At 39.2% G+C, this 23,626-nt stretch overlaps 1 long non-coding RNA gene and 1 pseudogene across 1 annotated transcript in view; both read left to right on the plus strand.

Annotated features, from left to right (window-relative positions):
- The window catches only part of LOC107513081, a 100,946-nt gene that overhangs the window by 7,405 nt on the left and 69,915 nt on the right, over window positions 1–23,626 (plus strand). The window lies entirely within an intron of this gene.
- Window positions 17,189–17,307, plus strand: LOC118609420 (annotated as a pseudogene).

Raw genomic sequence — 23,626 nt, forward strand, 5'->3', positions numbered from 1 at the left:
CACTTTTAGCTGCCATGATTTAAAGCCCTCATCTTCTGGGTGGAGGTGACTCAGATGCATAACCGGCTCTTCCGAATCCAGGCATTGATTATCCAGCCCACTTTCTCTCCCTTCAACACAAGGCCTTTAGACCATGTCACTGCTTATTACTTTTTCACCAGAAGCGGGGCAATTAAAGGAGGAAGAGATAAAATTCAAAACAGTCCACTTTGTTCCATGTTAATCAATTTTGCTAAAAGTTGTGATGAAAAATGTGGTAAAGTATTTGAAGTGCTTGCCTTCGTTTACTCCGTGTGTTCCCTGTTGCCATAGATAATTGGGAACTTGCAGAGTAGGAAGCACCGACATAACCTTAAAGATGAAAGTCAAATCCAGCATCAAGGCCCCGTTTACCATTTGGAGCTGTAGGGCAGCTTAAATGATTAGAGAGGCCCCACTTCTGAAAAGTGCTAACTAGGGGTGTGGGGCTTCGACACAGATGAAACCGGCCTCTCTCTAGGGCTCTGGGCTCCGTGATGCCTTTCCTTTCCTCTTTCTCCATTCCCACAGATTTCTAGTATATTGATCATTAAAGAAACTAATTATACCTCTGTTCTAATGAATTACACAGAAGCCAGGTAGGGAGCACAGTGCTTTGGGTGAAAGGAGAGTCTATGCAATGATTCCAGAATATGTTTCTAAGTCTGATAAATACACACCAGGTATGGAGAGCAATAACGACGCAGGGGTATTTTGCTTTCTTTGTGTTTTCACTGTGGGTTGGGTTGATGATGAGTCTGTTGCCAGCGGGGTACGGTTTCCTCCTGTGCAGAAATGCCAGATTTGTAGCTCTTGGTGGGGGATGAGCTAGCAATGTGATTTTTTCCCTGTTCTCCAGCAATTTTCTGTCGGCCTGCATGAAATGCTAATGAACATCTCACACATGACAGCAGTGAGATGTATTCTTATTTCACTATTTTGAGCAGATCCTGACTGTACAAAGTCTAGGTCTTCATGGAACAGCGACAAGACACTTCTAGCAGACCCTTTTCCCTCCTCCAGAGTTGTACCCCAGATGTGCCTCTCTTTGTGCCAAGCTGTCTCTAATTTGAAATAAGCTCTATTTGTATTGCTATGACATTCCTGGGTCCCATCTCATTCTACCATTTTATGCCTCTGTGTCCAGTATTTGGGAAAGTCTAGCTTTAACAAAGTAAGTCTTAAACTTTAATCTTAGACAAATTCAGACGTTTATTATCAGTTGTAAATGAGTAGCATTAAATCCAGATTTTGTTAACTTATTATTTTAACTGGTTGGGGGTGAATTGGGCATGAATAGGGAGTTGAACATGCTAATGGACTGCAGGTTAAATGGCTAAATGATTTTTTATTTACAACATCAAACGAATTTACTTAGAGGAGGGATTTGAAGTGAAAACAGAGCTTCTGGTAATCAAATTTGGATTTAGGGACTTGCCTGGTGCCAGTGGGAAAACTTAATTTGGGGCATGGTGATCTTCATTTGTGGACTTGATTGGTGGTACTCTGATACCCTCATATCTGCAGAGGGCCACCCATAGATTCCATGAGTGGCAGAAAAGTTCATGAGGCTCAAGGAACCTTGCTAACTGCAGAGACAAATAGAGATGCTGCTTCGGGGAGAGTCTTCTATCAGCCATTGACTGAAGAGGAGCTCAAACATGCAAACTTGGGGATCACCTTGCTTCCCATTTGCAACTCAAAGCTGCCTGTGGCATCTGAGCAATATTTATTTCAGTTGTAGGAGTGACAGAAACAAGAGATTAAAGAGGCAGATTTTGTAAATTAAACGAAACTTAGAAAGATCCAGGGCCGAGAGAAAGATGGGCCTGGAGGTACATTCCCTAGCACAAATCCGCTTGTTTCTGAGGTTAATTCAGGCTCTGTGTCTCCCTTTTTTCTCTTCCATCTTCACCTTCTACTATCTTTATTCATCTTCGGGTTACTATCCAAAGATCCTTGGCTGCAAAACGTGCTGGCTAAAAGGCCCTTCGATCACTAGTATACCCAGGAAATGATGTTTCCTCTTTGTTCCTCTTTGTTTCTGTTATATAGGTAATAAATTGAAAGATGCCACAATTGGATAAATAACTTGGGAATATGCTCGGTCTGCTCTGTACCTGCTCTCAGAAAAGCTTAAAGTAGCAAACTTAGAATAATTCTAAGTACTAATAAAAACCAGTTGGAAAGGTTCTTAATTTTTCTGAAAGTGCTTCAATATTTAGAGGAAGTATTAATACGTTAGTATTTGTTGTTGTGTGGAATAGCGAAGGCCAAGAAAGTTTTATGGACTGTTATGAAAGTGTGAAGAATATAGCCTGGGTTGACATTCACCAGCCCCATCCAGGAACACCAAGGAGGAGGTTGAACTTGAAGCTCATGATTCTATTTTGAGAAGTGGAAGGCACTTCTCACAAAAGAATAAGGATGTGAAATACAAGCATTCAAAAAAGGCTTTAATAAATACCAATAATGGGTTACGAAAGAGGTTAGGGGTACCCGAAGAGTGTGTTTTCATCTTTGTTTTTTAATATTCTAAATATTATTTTTAATTAATTCAAAAACCAAAGTCTTAATAATTTGAAAAACATATAAAGGAAGATGAAAATAGGCTAACTATAACCTTATTTTACAGACTTTTACCATTTAATGTATTTGCTTTCTTTCACTTTATCCTCATTATTTAAAAATTATTCTACATAGTTGTGACTGCAATTTTGTGTTCTGCTTTTATGTTTTTATTTAAGCCCAAAATGTTCCTTAAGTCTCCAGGAAGTCTTTATTTTAAATGTGATTTAAAGATACCATTGACTATAAGACATGTTATTTTACATACTGTTATATAAGGATAAAAATGTTTCCAATTAAGCTGTGACACAGAGCTCTGCATGACACATTTGTGGGTCACAGCCTTTTAATGCTTCAACATTTCTTTCATCTAGCCAAGGATTTGGCAATTCTCTTGCCTTTGGTTGCAACGCTTGGCCTCTAGAAGGTGTTTCTTTTGCCTATGCCTCAGAAAACAAAACATAACATAGCTTTACCTGCTTAGCTTCCACGGAGCATTTACCTGCTCTGTTGCTTTGGAATACCACATGGAGTAGTGATCGTTCCTTCTACGGTGAATATTTGCGTCACCAGTATAACGTTTATCCACTGCTGCTCTGTTTACATGCCTTTTTGTATACACAATGACTTTTCGTTTCAATGCTGAATTACAGTGTTACTTTTGAAGACATTTTAAATAGCAGTAAAACCAACGTGTAGAGTACCAACAATGCATGTAATTCAATTAAAGTAGTGACAAGATGAACATTTGTGACCAAGTTCATGGCAGTGTCAGTTTACTTTTTGCCTGCTGTGTGGCCCAGGGGATAATAAGATGTTGGCTAGTATAAAACCCATTCCAATTTCAGAGATGTTAAAATGTGGAAAAAGGTGGATCTCATCATCAGTGAATTCACCTGATTTAATTAACAATTTTGTTATTCAGGATCTTTTATTCATAAAAATTACTTATTTATAAAAAACTTTTTTTTTCTCTTATAATATAAACGATTTGTATATTTGTGACTATTTCTTTGGGATAGATTCTGAGAAGTAGAATTATTCAGTCAAAAAATATAAACATTTTTAAGGTTTTTGACATTTTCAACTAGCTTTATAGAAAGACAGTCACAATTACGTAGTCTTATGAACAATGTTATTTCCGTTTCCTGAACCTGGCTTTACGGGGGAAAGCTGTGGTAGGCAGTCTGCAGGACGGCACCAAATATCCAAAGTGATGGCGTGTGGACTTCGAGGCTAGATCATACAGAACTGCAGCTCCCACCTTCCTCTTTTGGAACACATATTCCAGGGGGAAGCCAGGTGCCACGGGAGAGGCCTGTATAGCGAGGAACTGAGCCTTATGAAGAGAACCTACTTGGGAGTAAACCATCTTGAAAATGGATTCTTTTGTCCCAGTCAAGTCTTACAAAAAATACCCCTACAGAACTGCTTCTGCATTTCATGAAGAAGGAGGAAGTCTGGATCAGTATCAAATAATATTACATTCCTCTATCGACATTCGTTATCCTATGTATTAAACAGAGCAGTTTGAAATAATATACGTTACTTTTAATGTGGAACATTTCCATTTCTTTGAGTTGATATGTCTGATCTTTGTGGCTTTGGGTCTTTGCCTTGTAGATGCTTAATATGAGTGGGATCCAAACGCATGTCAAACTGAATATTTCTAGATGTTGACAGTCCAAGAGAAAACAGGAGGGACAAATATCGGTGCATTATAGATGAAGATCAGGGGAGCAATTTGATCCAATTCAAGAAATACTTATTGAGTGTTAGCATGTGCCAGACAATATGAGCAGAGTGGTCACTAAAACGGGTGCTTTTCCTGCCTAGGCGGAACTTGACAACTGGAGGCAGCATAGCTCGTCCCAACTTTCCTGAAATGTACCCTCATCTTCTGTCATAAAATGTAGGTATTCAAGGTGTTCGAAGGGTGGTGAAGTTGGGAGAGGATTGTAAAATGTTTCGCTGGGAGAAGTTTTTCTCATATAGTTTCTTAGAATTCATTGACTCATTTTTTCACTCATACATTTATTTGCTTATTTTTTGATTTCTGTGGTGTATCCAGCACTGTTGGTCAGAAACTCCTTATTAGCTCCCATGAGGTCCAGCTGAGCAACATGTCACCCATGTAATTTCCTAAGATTCTGAGAGTCAAACAGGGTCTGTCTTCGTTAGGTTTCCCAGGGCCCCAAAGGTTTGTGTCCCCTCCCAGGAACAGAAGCACTGTGTGGGTGGCTTCCTCCTCTTGAATACCTTCTGTCTGTGTGTCATCCTGGTCACCCTCAGAGGTGGTATGATATAGCAGAATGTTATGGGAATTTGGAAATTTGGAGGTGCAAGAACTAGGTTTGAATCTGGTTCTTCTACTTCCTAGCTGCGTGTGATCTTAGGAAAATTGCTTAATTTTTCTTGATCATCATCTTTCACATTGTTTTCACAAAAACCTTATAAGATAGATGCTACAAAGCCCATTTTACATGAGAAAACAGAAGTTTAGCAAGGTTAGGTAGTTTTCCCAAGAGCCAGGGTTTGAATACATGAAGCTCAACTTCAGCACCTATACTTAAGGACTTCTTTATGTTAATTATCAAGAGCTGGACACAATATTTGGTACATCGAAAACCTGTAATAAAATATAGCTATTATTATGGCTGCTATAACTCAGAACCAAGATCAGGGAAGTATTTGCTAAAGGTGGAAACAAAAATCTCAATGGTAGAACTGTGCTAGAGTTATTTTGAGGTAGAAGATCCTTCTCATTCTACCCCATAGAAGGCTAACCTTGATTAGAGTGCCAAATGTCATTTGTAATTGAAAGACCTAATTTTTATAATTCTATTTCCATTGTAATGAAGAATTACACTTTTGACATTTTCAGTTAATGCTCCAGATAGCCCCGGATTGACATATGTAGTACTAGAGGTCTTAAACCAAGAGCTGAAATATAGAGATGAATCCTCAATCAATGAGTTGTGGGTTCTGTTAAAAGGTTAGAGTTAAATAAAATGTTCACAATTCGTGCTGTTTTGAGATGTTTAAAATTGTTCATGTTTTACACACATAAAAAAAATAAGGCAAGATGTACACAAATTTTTATATGTGGCAACACCTATAAATATTCCTGGCTAATGCTGCACTTTTATCGCTTTGGATCAGCCTGAAGAAATACAGTTTAATTTCTTTATCATTTCCTCCCCCATCTTATTAGCATTTCAGGAGCTCACCCTCTGTTAACACATGCTCTCAGAAAGCTCTGGTTTTTCACTCCTAAGTTTTATTTTTTATCATACACTGTTGAAAGATACAGTCATCATGTTTTGGTTACGTTTAGGTAGGGACTGATGTTGTTCAAGGGTCATGTTTAGAAATGTCCCTCCCTTTCCCATCTCTCTTTTTTATTCCCCTTCGAGTTTTCTACTGAATCTGAAATAATCTTTAAATTCCTGGGGAAGATGAAAAAAATTATGTCAAAAGTTAGAACAAAAACTACTGCAATTATTATTATTTTTTTGAACCAGAGAATCAAAGCTCATTTTCAATGTAATTTTGACCTAAATCATCTTGTTTGGTAGACAAACAGGGCAGTGACTCTCAAAAGTCCCTGGGGTGGGTGATACGACCACCAAACCATGTGTTCTATTGATTTTCCACAGAATTATGAAAATTCAATTCAAATAATATCTGTTCTTGGACCCATTTAAAAAATGACTTTTTAAACCTATACCAAATAAAGATAAATGTTTTCAGGGGCTTCTGGCAATGCTTAACTGTGGTTTTGCAAATTCACACCGATACCTTGACATGGTTCTGAAGCATAGGGGAACAATGAAAAATAAAAATATTTCTGTTTTTGAAGGAAGAAAGGAATAAAACTCCTTGCTTACACTTACACAAACACTTATAAACACACAAGAAAACCAGTTTTGTTTCTAGAGTCTATATCAGTTACTTTGAAATGAGAAAAGTCAGATTTTGGGTCAGTGATCTAATTGGAATCATTTATTGTTCATGATTTAGTGTTGTTGTTTCCTCCCTAGAGTTTATTACTCTTCAAGGTTAACTAACAGCAATAAAAAAAAAAAAAAAAAAAAAAAAAAAAAGCAAAAGTCTTTAATTTTATACCACTGTAAATGAGAATGTACTGTGGATTTTGTCAAAAAGAAATAAGTGAATTTAGAAATCCTGGTCATCTGGAATGTGGCTAGGTTCAATCCATCATCATCCTTTAAATATTTTTTTTCTAAATAAATTTAGACAAATGAATGAATCTGAAATATTTTGTTGGGAGATTTGTCAAGAAACTGCAAAGTTGTGACTCTTAGTGTGTATTTATTGAAAACTGTGAGTCAAGAAAGGGAGAGTCAATTTTAGGAACTTAAGGATATATAATTAAATCACTCTGCTTTGTTCTATAAAAGTGACTGAAGACTAACATTTTCGTCTCCGCTGTGATGCTGTTCATGATAGAGACAGTTCATATGATATAGAAGTTAATCTGCTTCATGAAAAAAAAAAAAGTAATAAAGGTTTCTGTTTCTGTTACCAAATCACAATCCTTTCAAACTCTTTACCCCAGTGTATCTATTCCTACTAGAGAACTCCATCAGACACCCACTATAATCTGTGTGGGCAGAGAGTTGTAAAAGTACCATGGAGCTATTAATGATAGGGGAAATGGAAGATTAACTTCTTTTTTCAAAACTGAAAGGCATCTCAGAACATATCCTTTGATTTTACCCAGGTACGAGGATCTGGAAAATGTCTTATTTAACTATACAGGTATTTTTATGGGGCTCTTAATTCTTTGTCTTATACTGTAGTTTTCTCCCATGTGCTCACTGTCAACAAACAGCTTAGAACCGATAGGCTGTGTGGACACGTTTTGTAAAGCTGCAGTTCTTCCTTTCTGACAACCACCTCTTTCCTGTCTGATGCAAACTTCTTCTAAAAAAGAATACAATCTATTAACATGTTTTTTTTGGTCTACAAATCATGGCCAATAAGGGTATCTTTTATACGACATGAAAGGGGGTTTAGCTAGATAGTTTTTTTTATTGTGATTAAAATGAGTTTAACACAAGCGTGTTTGTGCTTTGGGAAGATCACTCTGGCCACAGTGAGGGAAGTGAGGTCACACTGGACCCAGGGAGACCAGCTTGAGAGTGTTACAACCGTCCCAAGAGAAATAGCAATGACCTGAATCAAGGCAGTAGGAGGGAGATGGAGAAAAGACAACAGAATTCAAGGATGTTTTGGGAAATAGATTTGTTGGAAGGGCGTACTGAAGGGGAATGAGGATTTATTAAGATTCAAGACTGTCTTCCTCGGATGATGGTAAATGACACCATCAGATTGAGATAGGGAGTGCAGAGGAGAGAGAGTGCCGTGCCATTCTGTGACTGAGATGTCTTCGATAAGTGCGTGTGGTTCAGTTAGGAGATGAGTTGGAAAGAGAAGTCTTCACTGGCGATTCAGAACTGGTAGTCTCTGTCTATGTGACAGTTGGGAGTGTGTGGTTTGAGAACAGAAGAGAGAGGAGGTAGGAAAATGAGGAAACCCAAACATGAAGGGGTGGGCACAGGAAGGGGAGGTTGTGCAGGAGTGTCAGAGAAGGGAGGTGAGGATGCTTGTCTCCGCACCCGTCACACAAGGAAGGGCTGAGTGAGTGGGCCGTGGTTGGCTCTGGGGAGAGCCACTTCTTTCCAGGGTGGAATCATGTGCCTTTCAGTCTTCTAAACAGGAACCAGATTTAGTCTGTGTTGCTCCTGAGAGCACTGAGGAACTTCGTGGAACTCAATTCTGCTTTCGTTTGTGGAATCACTTTCATATAATAAAAACACACAACACAGGATTTAACAAACTCACCGCGTTTTTAGCTGCCTCCTCTGTAAGGGCAGCCGATTGCCTACCAGTTAGGAAGGAAATCCTGATTGGAGGGGGCTGTTTGGGGACACTAGATGACTTCTAAGATTCCCTGAATTCTGAGTCAATAGTCTTTGAAAATCATACTTTTTATGAAAGCGTTCTGCAAAATTTAAGCTCAGCTTCAAGGGTGCAGTACCATGCTATAGTGAGAGAGCATACATGCATAGGGAAGAGAAATAGTAATTCCCTGTTGTGGTCTCCCCAAATTGTGACACTTTACTCTCCCTTTTCTCACATAATAATAAGCTTAGAAACTACATGAATTAACCATTCTGAGGAAAGATTAGACAACTTTTCTTGCATTGGTATCCTATTTGTATTTGACGTTTGTCATCTGATAGTAAAATGAAGAATATTGTTTTTCCAGCAAAGATAATCTGCCGTAAATACAGATTTGTTATGATGCTAATTCCACATCAGAACCTAAACTTATCTTAAAGAGGTTCACTCTGACTGTGGCACCATGATGCTGTGTCCGTTGTGTCAAAGAAGACTCAGACAGAAACGTCCACTGTTCATGGGGAATCCTTGAGGGTATGTTGTGTCGGTCACATTTGAGCCTATCACAGCCAGGCAGGTATGGCAGGGTTAGGAAAGATACGACTTATTTTACAGAAAAACATCTCTGATGGGACATATAAATTAAAGTTAGTATGTTGGGATTAGAACTAGGAGTAAAGTTGACTGAAAGTTGGATTGTTCATATAATTTCTCCTCAGTTACATAGACTTTGTCATACTAAATTATAATTTGCAGCATTCAAATGCAAACGAATTTTCAAAAGCTCTGTGTGGGCTTCATGCAATTCTTTTTGGGCGAGAGCTGCTCAATGTTTCACTTTAAATTCAGTGAAGCAATGGGTTCCAAGAATTTGAAAGCACTGTTCCTATTGAAATGGAGGTTGTAATCATATCAAATTCACATCTGTTTCTGTTTTACTGACTGTCTCTCTTCCCAGCTTCCTTAAAATATATGTGACCTATGGGATATGATGTGCTTTACCTGACATTCCCTTGTTTCTCAGAGTCTGAATATTTCCAGACTTATGGCCCCAATTAAATATTGACAATAAAAGTAAGGAACGCAAAGGAAAGTTTGAAAAGCATAGCAAGCTAACAACATTATCATGGAAATGTGGAGATTCATTCAATAGTAACACTTAATTTTTGGCCTTTATGAACCAACTCTGCATCCGACCGAACTGCTCATAACATAGGACACTTCATAAGTCACCAAACTTCTCTGGGCAGTTTATTTTAACATCTTTTGTTCTAGAAGGTAAGAAAATATTCGCCCAGCTTTTAATGCTTTTCAGCTGTTTATTGGTAAAGAGGGAGAAAATTGTGCTCGGTTTAAATTCTGGAAGAGACTCTACGAAAGGCCTGACTCTCTAGCCTCTGCTCTCGGGAAGTCTGTCTTCTCTCCTCAGCCCCGTGACGCTGGCGCTGCCTCACTGCGTTTTACTCGTGAGCCTGTGGCCATCGGTTCAGGTTACTTAGTGGACAGTAACTGGCGTGAGTGTCTCTTCATACCTTTCTCTGGCCTGGTTCTTCCCAGTAGAGAATGTGGTATAGTTCTGCACCGGTCCTGGGACACTAATCACACAGGATCTTTCATGGGAAAGGGCACAGAGGACAAGTCACTTTGGGAAATGGATTTAGAGCTCATAATTAGAGATCGAGTATTAAAGGGGCTGAGAAATTCTGCAGTTACTTTCTGTCTAACCCAGTAGTAGAGCACAACATTTGGGAGCGCCAGCTTTGAGCACAGACAGACTTGGACTGAAATCTTAGGCTCGCTATTAAATATAACACTTGGACAAGCTATTTCCTTGCACAATGGTTGAGCGCTAAACAATGAAAAGGGTCTCTGATAGTCTGTCTGACTTGGTTATTAATAAAGCAAAATAGATCGACTGCTGGTTTTTTGACCTTTGGTAAGTGAATTAGGTTTATTGTTCAACAAATCCAATGGCAGAATAGCACTTCCAACAAAAGCAAAAAATAGATTCTAAATTGGTGATATTTCAGAGTGTCTTTAAATACATGTTTGGTACTGAATCCAAAGGAATAAGGGCTAAAGTCCAAAGAAGCTGTTTTTTCTTGAATTTGCATTTGGCGTTTTTTGCTTTCCATCTTTTTGCATGCATGTTCCCTCTTCCTCCTCCTAGTACCAGTTCTTTTCTGTGAACTTTTGTTTAACAAAGAGGAACACGTACTGTGCAATGAAAACATTGGCTATAAATCATTTCGGCTATAAAATGTAGTTTTTTAGAGCCTGGTAATTGGTCCTGTGCTTCTAAAAATGAGAAGGACTGCCAACATTTGAATGTGTTGGTTAATTGGTCCATAGGGAGAGACCCTGGGAGTGTCCAAGAGACTGGTTTTTGACTTTTTATTGTTCTGGTTTTTCTCCGGAACTTGCAACATTCCCTTGCTAATTATTTATCTCAATTAACTGTTTACTTTATGTGGTAAAATGCCATTGGTACCATAGAATTCATAACTATGACACTGGGGGTACCTTTCAAAAGCTTGAACGCTTGGCAGGCAAAAATGTGTACTTTGTAGATTCAGTGCAAAGTAAATGGGAGTTTTTTTAATGGCCACAATGTGGTTTGGGACACCAGCTACAATGTTATCTGTGAAACCCAGGCTTCACAGCTATGCAAAATTCTTATATTGGTCACAGAACAAATAATGAACTAATTTATTTTAAGTATTTAAAATGTGCTCAGAATTCTTGTTGCTTTAAGGAATTCGTAGCCTATTTAGAAATAAGGATGTATACTACATGAATGTGAAGATTTGAAATAAAAATAGTCAAAGCATTGAGTGACCTGATATATTATGTTTCAATGATTTAGTCTCTGAAAGTCAGATATTAAGGAGATAGTCTGTATTCTGATGTTTGAGAATATGAATTCACCTCAATGAGATAAGAAGAGGGTTTAGATCTCTTTCTATTTTGTCAGCGTGAGAGAATGCATTCAAATATATACGACCCTGTAGTTCTTTCTTTTAGGTAATACATGTTAATTCCAGGACCAAGAAATGTGCTGCCTGAAATTTTGGGAATGTCCATTTAAAAAACAAAGATCGATTCTAGGGAAGGTCAGAGTTAAGGTGAGTTGTGCCAATGGTTGAATATCAATGTCTCTTTGACAAGGTGGAGGGTGATAGTGGTTCAGCGTCCTCTTGTGAGTGTTGCGGGTCTGATAATCCTAGCATTTGGCATCACAGGGCTCTCAGTAAACCTGACTGAACTAGTTGATAGTAGTCGTCACCTTCAGAGCATTCCCTCCTGGCTGAAGGCTGAGGGCCTCAGAAGGTGGACCGTGATGGGCAGGTATGGTGGTCAACTTCATGGAGAATAAGTCATAAAAAAGATTGATTATTTGGATGAAAGTAATAGAAACTCTGTTTAAAGTAGCCGAACCGCAAAGGAGAATTTATTAAATACTGAAGGGTTTTGCTAACCCAAGGACAGGAATTCATTCGAGACTCAGAAATTAACCGGAAGCAGGAACGCAGCCATCACCAGAACTTCCTTGCCAGTCTTTGTTTCTGTTCAACGACCCTTCTCTGCTTTTTTGAACATTAGCCTTCTCTGCCTTTATTTCACTCGTAGCATGAACCATGGCAGATATCAATATCAGTATTCAAACTTTTCTTTTTACTGTCTGGGCACTGAGTCTAACAATCCTGGGGAAGGAGCTTATTGGTCTAGTTTGGATTCGAGTCGCCCCTGCTCCATTGAATATGATCAGTGATGGGATGTCATGCTATCAATAGGGTGGCTCAAGCATTAGCCTAGGACAAAGTGAGAGGGACCATTCCTAGAGGAAGTACCAAACTGATGTTACCATGTCCACTGATTTCGACATAATTCAAATCATAAGTGGATGAGGAGGGAGAAAAATATATTTTCAGCCATATGAAAGTTTACTATCTGTAAAGAGAGAAATAAAGAAATACCTCAGTCACTTTATAGGAATTCATTAAGGGATATTATGTGCTGGTGAAGTCAGATATGGCTTGTATGGGAAGGAAAGATTTGAATGTGCCCTGGAAGGGTGGCTGTATCTGGAAAGGAAGAGGAGAGAAAAGGCTACAATCTATGCTGACCTAATACTAAAGAGAAGGTCCAGGGAAGTTGGTGTTAATTATAGTAAACGTGCACATTAGTAAATTCGCCTTGACGCCAACTGTACATTATACATAATAGAAATAAGTAACAATTAGACTATTAGACTATTTTCTCATATATATTATGCATTTGTAATATCTAACTTTATGTAATATACTATTTTATACACTATATTGTTATACGACATGCTGTTATGGGCTGAGTTGTATTCCCCCCAAATTCATGTTAAAGTCCTAACCCCCAGTACCTTACCATGTGACTGATTTTTTACCAGCTATGTTTGAGATATAATTGACAGATAACATTGTTTAGGGTGTACAACATGTTGATTTAATACATTTACGTATTGCAAAACGATTACTGTGATAGTGTTAGGTAACACCTCCACTGTGACTGTATTTGGAGAAAGGTTAAATTAAAGAGGTGATTAAGTTAAAATGAGGTTCTTGTTGCCGTTTCTAATCCAGTAGAGCTGGCCTTACAAAAAGAGGAAATTGGAACACAGACACAGACAGAGAGGAGACCGTGTGAAGAAATAGCGAGAAGGGGGTCATCCATAAGCCAGGAAGGGAAGCCTCGGAAGAAGCATACCCAGCCGACTTCAGTCAGTCTGGATCTTCCAGGCTCCAGAATTGTGAGCGAATAAGTCTCTGTTATTTAAGCTTCCCAGTCTATGGTATGGTGTAATGGCAGACCTAGAAAATGAATATACAGAAAATCTTTACTATGACTAATGCAAGTATGACAATCAAAATAGTAGTTTCTATGACTAGCCATCTTGGGTTCAGATTCCTGCCTTACTATTCATGAGTTTATAAGACCCTGGATAATTCTGGCTCCACCAAGATGGAGTAGCCCCATTTCTCCCAGCTCTCCAGTTTGCAACTAAATATCCCTGAATGTCATACAGCAAACAAGCATAGACTATCTCTAAAAGGTAAGAGAAGAATGGGCTGCTTGGGACCGTGGGACTTGAGGAATTACACCGTGGCGAGTTCCTAGGTTAGCTTATGGACTTCTGTGTATTTTGTGCAGGTACTGCAGAAGCCTCCAAACCAGGACCACCAACAAACAGACACAAAAAGCTCCAAGAAAAGCCTGCCCTTCTTAGTCAAAGGACCAGAAAGCATTTTGAAAACACTTACCCTACTCTAACCAAATGCCAAATACCAGCGGAAAAATGCCTCCTCTATCCTCTAACTCACTGATGGATGGAAGCAGGCAGTGTGCTCCCATAATCCCACAGGGTGGTGTCAGCAGGGCTAAGTGGGAAGCTCATCTGTCTTGAATGTGGCAGAAGTAGATAGTGTTTCTATTCTTCTGCCGCATGATGTTGGCAGGACCAAACGGGGAGCTGATGTATGTCTTGCCCCAGGGAACCAGACAGTGCAATTCTCCTGCCAGGCTAGTGTCAGTAGGACCCAGTGGAATGGGATTTGGTGTCTGACTTTTACCTGGAAAGTGTCAATAGGGCAGAAGGGGAAGCTGAATGGAAATTTCTCTTTCTGCAACCAAGCAGTGTGAGTCAGTGCCCTACTCTTGCCAGGGTGGTGTTGTCAGGGCCCAGAGGAAGTTGAACGTACACAACCCATCCCTCCCTTGCACTACAACTCAGCAGGGTGGCAGCCTGATAAAATTACATAGGATCCAGAATCTCATAGTAGAATCTCCAAAATGCCCGGCATACAGTAGGAAGTCACTTGTCATACCAAGAACTGAAAAAATCAAAGCATGAAAGAGGAAAGACAATCAACAGATGCCAACACTAAGAGGAATCAGATTTTGAAATGATCTGAGGACAACTTTAAAGCAGCCTCATAAAAACGCTTCACAAGCATTATGGATTTTCTTGAAACACATGAAAAATTAGAATATCTCAGCAAACAAATAGAAGTTACAAAAAAAGAAGCCAAGTAGAAATTATAGAACTAAAAAATTCAATAACCAAAGTAAAACCTCAGTAGGTAGGCTCAATTGTAGAGCAGTGAAGACAGAATGAAATCAGTGAGTTTGAGGACACATCAATAGAATTTACCCAATAAGAACAAAAGAGAGCATAGATGGAGAAAAGGACCTTAGATAAGTTACTTAAACTTGTCTTTGCTCATCTTTAAAATGAGAGTCATGATTGTAGCTGTGTCAAAAGAATATTGTGACAATTGAGATGCATATAAAGTACTTGCTTGGCAGAGTGCCAGGCAGATAGTAAGTTCTCAGTAAAAGTTAACTATTATAATTATTATAATCATTCTGTGTAGATGGCTATGATTTCATCTCTTTGTACAGGTAATTTGATTCATCTCAATACAATTCAATTAGCATCTATTAATTACCAGCTGTATACCAGTAAGAAATTTTACTTAGGCTGCATGGCCTAGTGGAAAGGGACTAAGTTTTTAAATTCGAAAGCACTAGATTTATATCCATAATTTGCCACTCTCCAGCTGGGTGATCTTGGGGATGATTTTGAGATTCAGATTTCTCATCTGTAAAGTGGAGATCAAAGCTCACATCTAAAAGGATCACACTTTCTGGAAGAATTAAGTGGGTATCTGGTACATAGCAGAGGGTAAAAATTTTAGTTCCCTTACTTTAGTTTTCATTTAAGGCTATTTTCCCCAACTTGTTATTAAAAATTTTAAACATATAGGAAAAGTTGCAAGAATAGTACAAAAACACTCATATAACTTCCATTTAATCTAAGACCTTTTAAGCAATGATTTTGAGCATGGCGTTTTAATATTTTATGAGAAATTTAAAAGAAAAAGAAGATAGGCTTCCTTCTTTTGACAAACTTATACTCTAAATGAGAAGGTAACAGTGCTGAATCGTAGACTTTTCATGCTGGTAGATGTATAGATAGCAAATAGCTGGAATATGTAATTCAAAATGATAAATGCTATTTTTAAGAGCTGAGGGAGATATCAGTGTAGGGGGAGCATGGATAGGAAAGGTTGCTTGAAGAAAGTATTTTTAGTCAGGAATTGGAAGAAGTCATGGGCCTCATGAACAGGTAGAGTGTGGCATTCCTGACAGAGGCAACGGGGTGCCTAGAAATGAGAAGACTTGGTCAGGAGCTAAGAAGGGATGTTATTAGAACTCCTTTTGCCTTCTTTGTCTAATAAGGATAGAAAGAAGAGAGAACGCAGAACAGAGAGACAGGAATGCAGGCTCCAGTCTCTAGGGGACCATTTAGGAAATTACTTTGGCACTGAATGTGATTCTGGTCTAAGATCTCATAAGAAGAAAGTTGCTGTGCTAATTACTCCTTTGATATTTCTACTCTTTGTCTTCGGCTAAGCCAGGCCATGGGAATACCTTACCCCTCTGTTTTATTGGAAGTATTTTGCTGTTAGCAACAGCTTCTGGATATGTTCACATGTGACCACACGGACACATCCCTCACACTCACACTCCCGTATACACTCATGCATACTTTCACAGATTCTCACATACACGCTCACACATGCACTCATAGTCACACGAACACACATACTTGCATGACTTGCATGCATTCACAATCCCACACACCACAGAAACACATACAGTCACATATGCTCTCACAAATTTCTAAACATACATACACAGATAGTACACATACATATGCGCTCATGTACACAACCACACAAATCATGTACAACCACACACATACATACACTCATTTCATAAAGACAGGTAAACACACACACATATAAGCAGTCACACATACATACTCATACCCCTCACCATACATACATACATAAACACACCTACACAAACACCTTTGAAACATCCTAACGTATTTATTTTCATGATATGATATAATATTAATATGTAGATAAGTTTTATAAATTAAGCTAAAAATGGTCAGATAATCTAGTACTTAGTTAAGAATGAATCTCAACCAATAATAATGAAAAGGTCATAGAGTGAGTCATTTTTCTTTTTGGACTCTCGAGCTTTATTTTTGTAGGAAATCCCCCCAAATTCTATAACTTCTCCTAATAAACAACAAAAAATGAAGTGCTTCTGCTTTTTTTTTTTTTTTTTTTTTTAATTTGCTTTGGGTCACTGTCATACCTTTTAATGACACATGCATTCTGGCAATGAACTTTCTTAAACTATATAAGTGAAGTTTTGGTTACCATATCCTTTTTATCTTTTCACCATTTTTTATTTTATTATATTTTCTGGAACAGCCATTTATTTATCAATTGCTGTTACAGTTTTGTTTTTGTTTTTGTTTTTGTTTTTCCCTGAAGATCATCTTTTCATAGTGGTGAAATTAATCTTCCCAGCCTTTGGATTTTCTATCTTCAATCTTTGGAATCTCTGAGAACTTTTTTTTCTTACAACCAATTATTTTCATTTTATTCTCTTTTATTTTTATTTTATTTTATTTTTATTTTTTTTTTTATAGAAACATTCTTTTTCTTATTTTGGCATTGCCTTTAATGTGACTGCACATCGCTCCTTTGCTCTGGCTGTGACTAGCCTGCTCAGGCAGATAGAGAACTAAAACCTGTGATAAAAGCCTGGCATCATCTGTGACCATGCCACCCTGAACAAGCCGGATCCCATCCGATCTCGGAAGCTAAGCAGGGTCGGGCCTGGTTAGTACTTGGATGGGAGACCACCTAGAAAGACCAGGTGCTGTAGGTGTAAAAAAGAAAAAAAGGCTGGCATCACATTTGTCATGCTGTGTACCTAATGGTATATCTATCACCAATGCAATAAAGGGAGCATATTAAGCAGATATTGGTGCTGAGTGTGGTTGCTTAAGAGGGTGTACGTAAATACAACATTTCTCAGCTAGATAAACACCACTTGAGTTTCCAACTGAATAATGACAATTGGGAGGCATAATGTTAAGTAGGGATTCTGGATCTTTATGGGTTTCTTGGTTTGTAGTTAGGTAAAGAGGGGTCAGTAATTTAGATAAGGGTCATTGGCTCCCTAATGGTCAAACAGAGGCTGACGATAACAGTTAAACAAGTAATATGCCTTGACTCTGACCCAGGATAATATTAGTTAGAATAAGAAAGTACTTAGGTAACTAGGTATATTTAGCCTTTTTTTTTTTTTTTAAACTGGGTCTGTTAACCTAATTAGATAATTTTAGACTAGCCCAGTAGGAAAATTAGGTGCACTGACCCAGAAGTTAAACTGCGCTTTTCAGGAGGGTGGGGGAGGAGCAGGTTTGCCTTGGCGCTGCTTCCAACCACCCTGCTCTGCCTCCGAGTGACACGATGCAAGATGCTGCCAAGTCTTCAGTGTCCAGCCAGCCTGGCTGGCCCGTTTCATTAAAAGAAGTGAGTCCAGGCCTGTCATGCTTCAGCTCAATTTTCATTCCTCCCCTTGGTGTTGGCATCGTGGGTGGTCGTGGCAGAAGTAGCAGCAAGGCTCTTCCAGGGATCCTTGCAGTGTGTGAGTTCTTCACATGACCCCTGTTAACCTCATGAGATAGCCTGAGTCACCCTCCCCATGGATCAGTGGGGAAAGGGTTTCAGAAAAGTCAGATGACTCGTTCAGGAACCGTGCTCTTCCTACCCGTGGCAGAAGTCTTCATGTTCTTCCCCACTTATGAGCGCCCTTGCGATAAGATGGAACATTTAAGTGCATGCACGACTCTGCAATTCCTCGCGCTGTGGTCTAGAAGCCACATCTTGGGATGTTGGAACCTCAAGATGCAAGTAGACTGGCTTCCTGATTCACTACTTGAAGGGAACTGCCCTGGAGGGCCGCCAGACTTACTGGTGGCTTTGCCCAAGTGAGAAATAAACCTTTGATGTATTTAGATACTGAAATTTTATTTATTACTTATGCTGAACCATAGTTTAGTCTATCCACTATAATAAAATAATCCTTATTTTTATTTAAGTACACAGTTTAAAATGTTTTTGTAGATATCAAATTTAGTCTCCACAAGAACTCTGAAACATAAATATTTTATTTATTTTGACTTGATCAGTATAAATAACAATACTGATGTGTTCAGATTATTTTCTGCTATTTTAGGACTATATACCTTGCATTCATAGCATTTATCACAACCGAGATTTTATGTGTATTTATGTAATTCTTTGAGCAATGTCTGACTAAAATTCAAGCTCCATGAGGATACTGTATTTCTATGCCTGAACTAACAGTTAATGCCTATTCATTGAATTCAGTTAATAAATGAGCACTGGTATCAGCAGATGAGTACATGTTATACCTATGAATAAACCAGGAAAATTCTTAGAACCAGGAGTGTTAGTGTGATCTGAATAATCCATGGCATTGGGCAAAGGGAGCTTGATTAATTCACCTTCATGCTAGGGCTGTATCTACCCCTGGAACAGGATGGGCCATGCCTTTGGGCCTGGACATCCATCCTTTTGGCTGTTTTGATAGGGGAAATACCGACTTCAGACTCTTTAAGTTTTCATGTTAAAAATGATTTATATTGGTGGACAGCCTTAATGCCCAGTTTATTAATATAATAAATTCTGAAAGCATACTAAACGTTGTCATTATTACTCTGGGGGCAGAGTCAATTCCATTACATTTTATGCTGCAAGACCATAGAGAAAATCCACAAAGCTTTGGTTATGGTGAAGTCTTTACTTGTGTGAACATCAGACTCAGAACTTTTGATAATGTAGATATTAATTATAGATATTAGATATTAGTACAGGTGCTGGTTTGAGGTTGTACGTACATGACGGGGGAAAGGCACACTTAATGGAACTCTTTTATATCCCATGCAACTGTTTACACAAGAAAAAATACTTTTTTTTTTCTTTTTTAAAGAATGGGTACCTTTGAATTTTTTATCTCTTGGGATAAAAGATTTATGCAGAGCTAGCCACATTTTCTAAAGTTGGTCTTTTTAGTAACCTATAGTAATTTCTGAGACAATTGACCAAGAATAGTATAATCTGTGATCATAGAAGTGAGTGACATTAATTGACAAATAAATAGATTAATGGCTCTGGCCTTGTTAAAATAATGTACTAATCATCTAAATTGAAGAGCACTGACTTCAAAGAGGATTCTTAGAACCAAGGAAATCTACAGGGAGCAAATGCAAAACTCAAAATTAGCGGACATTTTTTTTCGGATTCAACCAGCAATACAAATCCTGCTCAACTATGTAAATCAGGCCACCATGGGTCTAAGGACACCCGTCATTAGGTAATCGCTCTATCTAATGAAGAAAATGCAACAAACAGCCTTCTGCTTACATAGACACAGCTCTTCTGTGCCTGTGAACAGGATGTGTGACAGTAAGATGTCAAAGCAATTGCTGCACTGTTTGCTGAACGGTGGTCTGCTCAGAACAGTCAAGGGCCGGTGTGAGAGCCAGTGACAATGAGGAGGCTGTGGCTCCGGACAGACTCTGCAGACTTGTCATCTGAGCTGGGTCCCTCAGCGAAACCTGTCTTGCTTGTGGAACAGAAATAGCAGGGCTCCCAACAGTAAGTAGCCTGATGTCTTTTATGTCAAATACAGGCCAGACATCTGGAAAGGAGAGGTATGTAGGTACAAAAGCTAATCTTTTAATCAAACTGGGAAATTGAGGAGAGTCATGGTTGGCCAGACAGAGATCCCTCAGCTCAGAGGGCTGGAGCTTTCATCCTCAAGCTCGCAGAAAGCAGAGTGTTTTTTTGTTATTTTGTTAGGAAAACGTTTTCATCTCTGACCATGAAGATGTTTAACTGTCTATGGAGTTTCTTTCATAATTTCCTAAGCATATCTTTTCATTTGAAGTTGCAACACATGTCACAGTGTTGTGAGCAGTTACTACAGTGAATTATTATGGAAGTGTGTTTCAGGTGTTGGTGAAGTTGTGAGGAGCAGAACCTGCTTCCGGCCTAAGAGTTTAAGAACTTTTCTCAGTGCACGCAGTGAGGCAAGTGTAAATGTAGGTCGCTGAAAGTTCATGGCTTGGAAAGAGGTTCTGAATGAGGCGGATGAACAGTCCCCTGAAAAAGCAGGAGAGAACACTGACATTTCCATCAAGTGCGTTGAAAATTGCCAGTGTATTGTGCAATGAGATGGGCCGACACGTGTTAGCGGATTTCCTCTCAGTCTCCACGGCGGGAGTTACATAAGCAAAGCATCCTTTTCTTTTTTTAGTTGCACTGTTCTCTTTTCTTTTTCTTCTCTTAAATTTTTTTTTTTTAAAGCCTAAGAAGTAGCATGCAAAGCATTCAGAGCAATGCAAATTTACCCTCAAATGTACATAAACGTAAAATAGCTTTTTTTTTTTTTTGCATTTGAATGAAGTGCATTTTCTTGTACTGTAGAAGTTCTTGTTTTGTGATAGTTGGTGTCACTTTTCTTACAGTAAAGAGACTTCAACCAGGTTGACCATTCCTGTAAATGAGGCCCAGGATATTTCTTTCAAAAATTTTCCTTGGAAGAATCTTTTGGTTTGTTTGTTTAGTCTCATAGAAAAAAATATTGGTTGCACGGAGATCTTTTAAGGGAAAAAAACCCTCACTATATAAATAGGAAGTATTAAATCAACCCAATTCTCCATTCCATGAGGCAGAAAACAAACTTCCTTGAAAACCAGGGGCAGAAAGTATTTCTATACTGAGAGAGGTTTGAGAATAGAGGAGGGGGGAAAGGGGATGGGGGGCCAGGGGAGCAGGAGAAGCCTACCTCCTCAGGGCAGTGAGCAGGGTGTCTGATAATATTAGTGACAATAATAGCAAACATTTACATAACACTTACCTTGTGCTAAGAACTTTTCTAAGTGCCGCTTTCTGTACAAAGCTCAACAAATCCTCTCGCATCCCATGAGGTAGGTATATTTTTATCCTCTGTTGCACATGAGATACTGAGGTAGAGAGATGACATGACTTGTCAGTGGTCACACAGGCACCGTGTGCTCTACTGTGGTTTTAGCCAACTTTGCTTGTAGACAAAGACCACCGCTCAGGGGTGTGATTTGTGGTCTACCAGAAAGAAACAAGATCCCATTCCCCTTCCCCCACATCAACAATATTTCCATAATGCTCTCTGAGATTCTTAGTGTCTGAAGACTGAATGATAAAAACTTTATTCAAGTTAAGTAGTAGACTCTATTAAAAGGGACACCAGTAATAGACAAATTGCATTTCCTTTCCTACATAATTGAGAGAAAGGTGTTTTGAAGGAGGGAGGAGCCTTGTGGTGTGGAGCCTTGCAGGCTGGGGCGGGGGCGGCTGATGGACAGAAGCCTTCCCTCCTGCCAGGGAGGCAGATGCCAGAAGAGGCCACGTGGATGGGCTCTAAGGGTCAGGCCTGCCTGAGCTTGAAACCCTACCACGTCCCAGGCTACTTATCTCATCTCTCTAAACTTCAGTTTCTTTTTCTCTTACTTCTTGGAGGTGGTTTTGAACATTTAATCAGATAGTGGAGTAGCATATTTTAGCAGATGTTAGTACAAAGTGGAGAGGCAAAGTCAAGAACGAGAACTCTAGAATCAGGAGGCCCGAATCAAGCCCCGGGGGCCTCATTCATTGGCTGTGTGTCTTTGGACATGTTACGAAAACTCTTTATAATCTTGGGCTTATTACAGTAGCTACCTCCTGGTGTTGTTTGGGTGACTGGTTGAGTAATATGTGGAAGTGTTTAGAATAGGATATCAGGAAATGCGCTTGCAGTTTCCTGTTTGGCTTCTGGGGCTGTGTGTTCCAATGTGACACCACAGGCCTGGGGCAGCTCCAGAGTTTTGTTCTAGTGACACAGAAATGCAAGGGCTCTGTCCGGGTGGCCCAGCGTACCACCGAGGGGACGGTTTACAAACATATTTGTTATTATTTGCTTGGGACTTTTGCTTTGATGCTTTGTTCCGGCCTCGGTTTCAATGTGCTCCAAATGGCATTCTTCACAGAGACATTGTGAACAAATATGAAACGCTGGCAATCATGTTTTCCTAGTTAATGATTGTTTGCTCATTTATCCATTCATCAACTTAAAGGATATTTATTAAGCATCTATTATATGCCAGGAATTATTCCGGACACTGGGGATTCAGCAGTGAACAAAACAAACACAAATCCCTGCTTTCAACATGCTTGCATTCTAGCGAAGGGCGAGAAATAATAATGAAGATAAGCATGTGGCATGTTAAGGAGAAAAACAGAGCGGGAAAGGTGGGTAAGGAGGTGGGTGGCTAGGAAAGCTTCACTGAGAGAGATGTCTGATAAAGACCTGAAGGAGTGTGGGAATGAGCTGTGTGGGAAGGACATTTCAGGAAGAGGGAATGGCAAAAGCAAAGGAGACGTGAGAATTCTTGGCATGTGTAGGGCAGAGCAGAGAGGTCATTGTCATAGCTGGCGAGGAGTGAGTGAAGAGAGAATAACTGGAAATAGAGTCAGAGAGAAGGAAAGAGCCATGTTACATTGGTTGCGGTAAGGAATTTGGCTTTACTCAGTGCAGCGTGGGAAGCTACTGAATGGTCTTAGACAAGAGTTTCACTTTGCCAGGGTCACTCAGGTTGAAAGTAGACTGAAGGGGGAGGGAGAGAACATGGGTCAAAGTAGAGACAGCACTTAAATGAGGACAGAGACTTGGATCAGGGTGCTGGCCTGGTGGTCAGAGGCAGTTGGTTCCTGGAAACATTCTAGAGTGTAAATGGCAGAGCCACTCCGGAAAGTAGTTCGGCGGTTCCTAAAACAAACCTAAAACAAAAAACAAACGAAAAAACTCTAAGCATACACTTAACCCTATGACCTAGCAATTGCACTTCTGGGCAGTTATCTCAGAGAAATAAACGCGTATGTCTACACTGAAATTGGTACAGGATTATTTATACAGGAATAGTTAAAAACTGATAACGACCAAAATGCCATCCAATAGTTGAATGATTAAACAACTGTGGAATATTCATATCATGAGAATGCTTGCTACTCGACAATGAAAAAGAACAAATTATTGATATGTGTGATAACTTCCATGGGCCTCAAGGATACTATGTTGAGTGAAAGAAAGCCAGTCTCAA

Source organism: Rousettus aegyptiacus, unplaced genomic scaffold (genome assembly GCF_014176215.1).
Source record: "Rousettus aegyptiacus isolate mRouAeg1 unplaced genomic scaffold, mRouAeg1.p scaffold_m13_p_11, whole genome shotgun sequence".
NCBI lineage: Eukaryota > Metazoa > Chordata > Mammalia > Chiroptera > Pteropodidae > Rousettus > Rousettus aegyptiacus.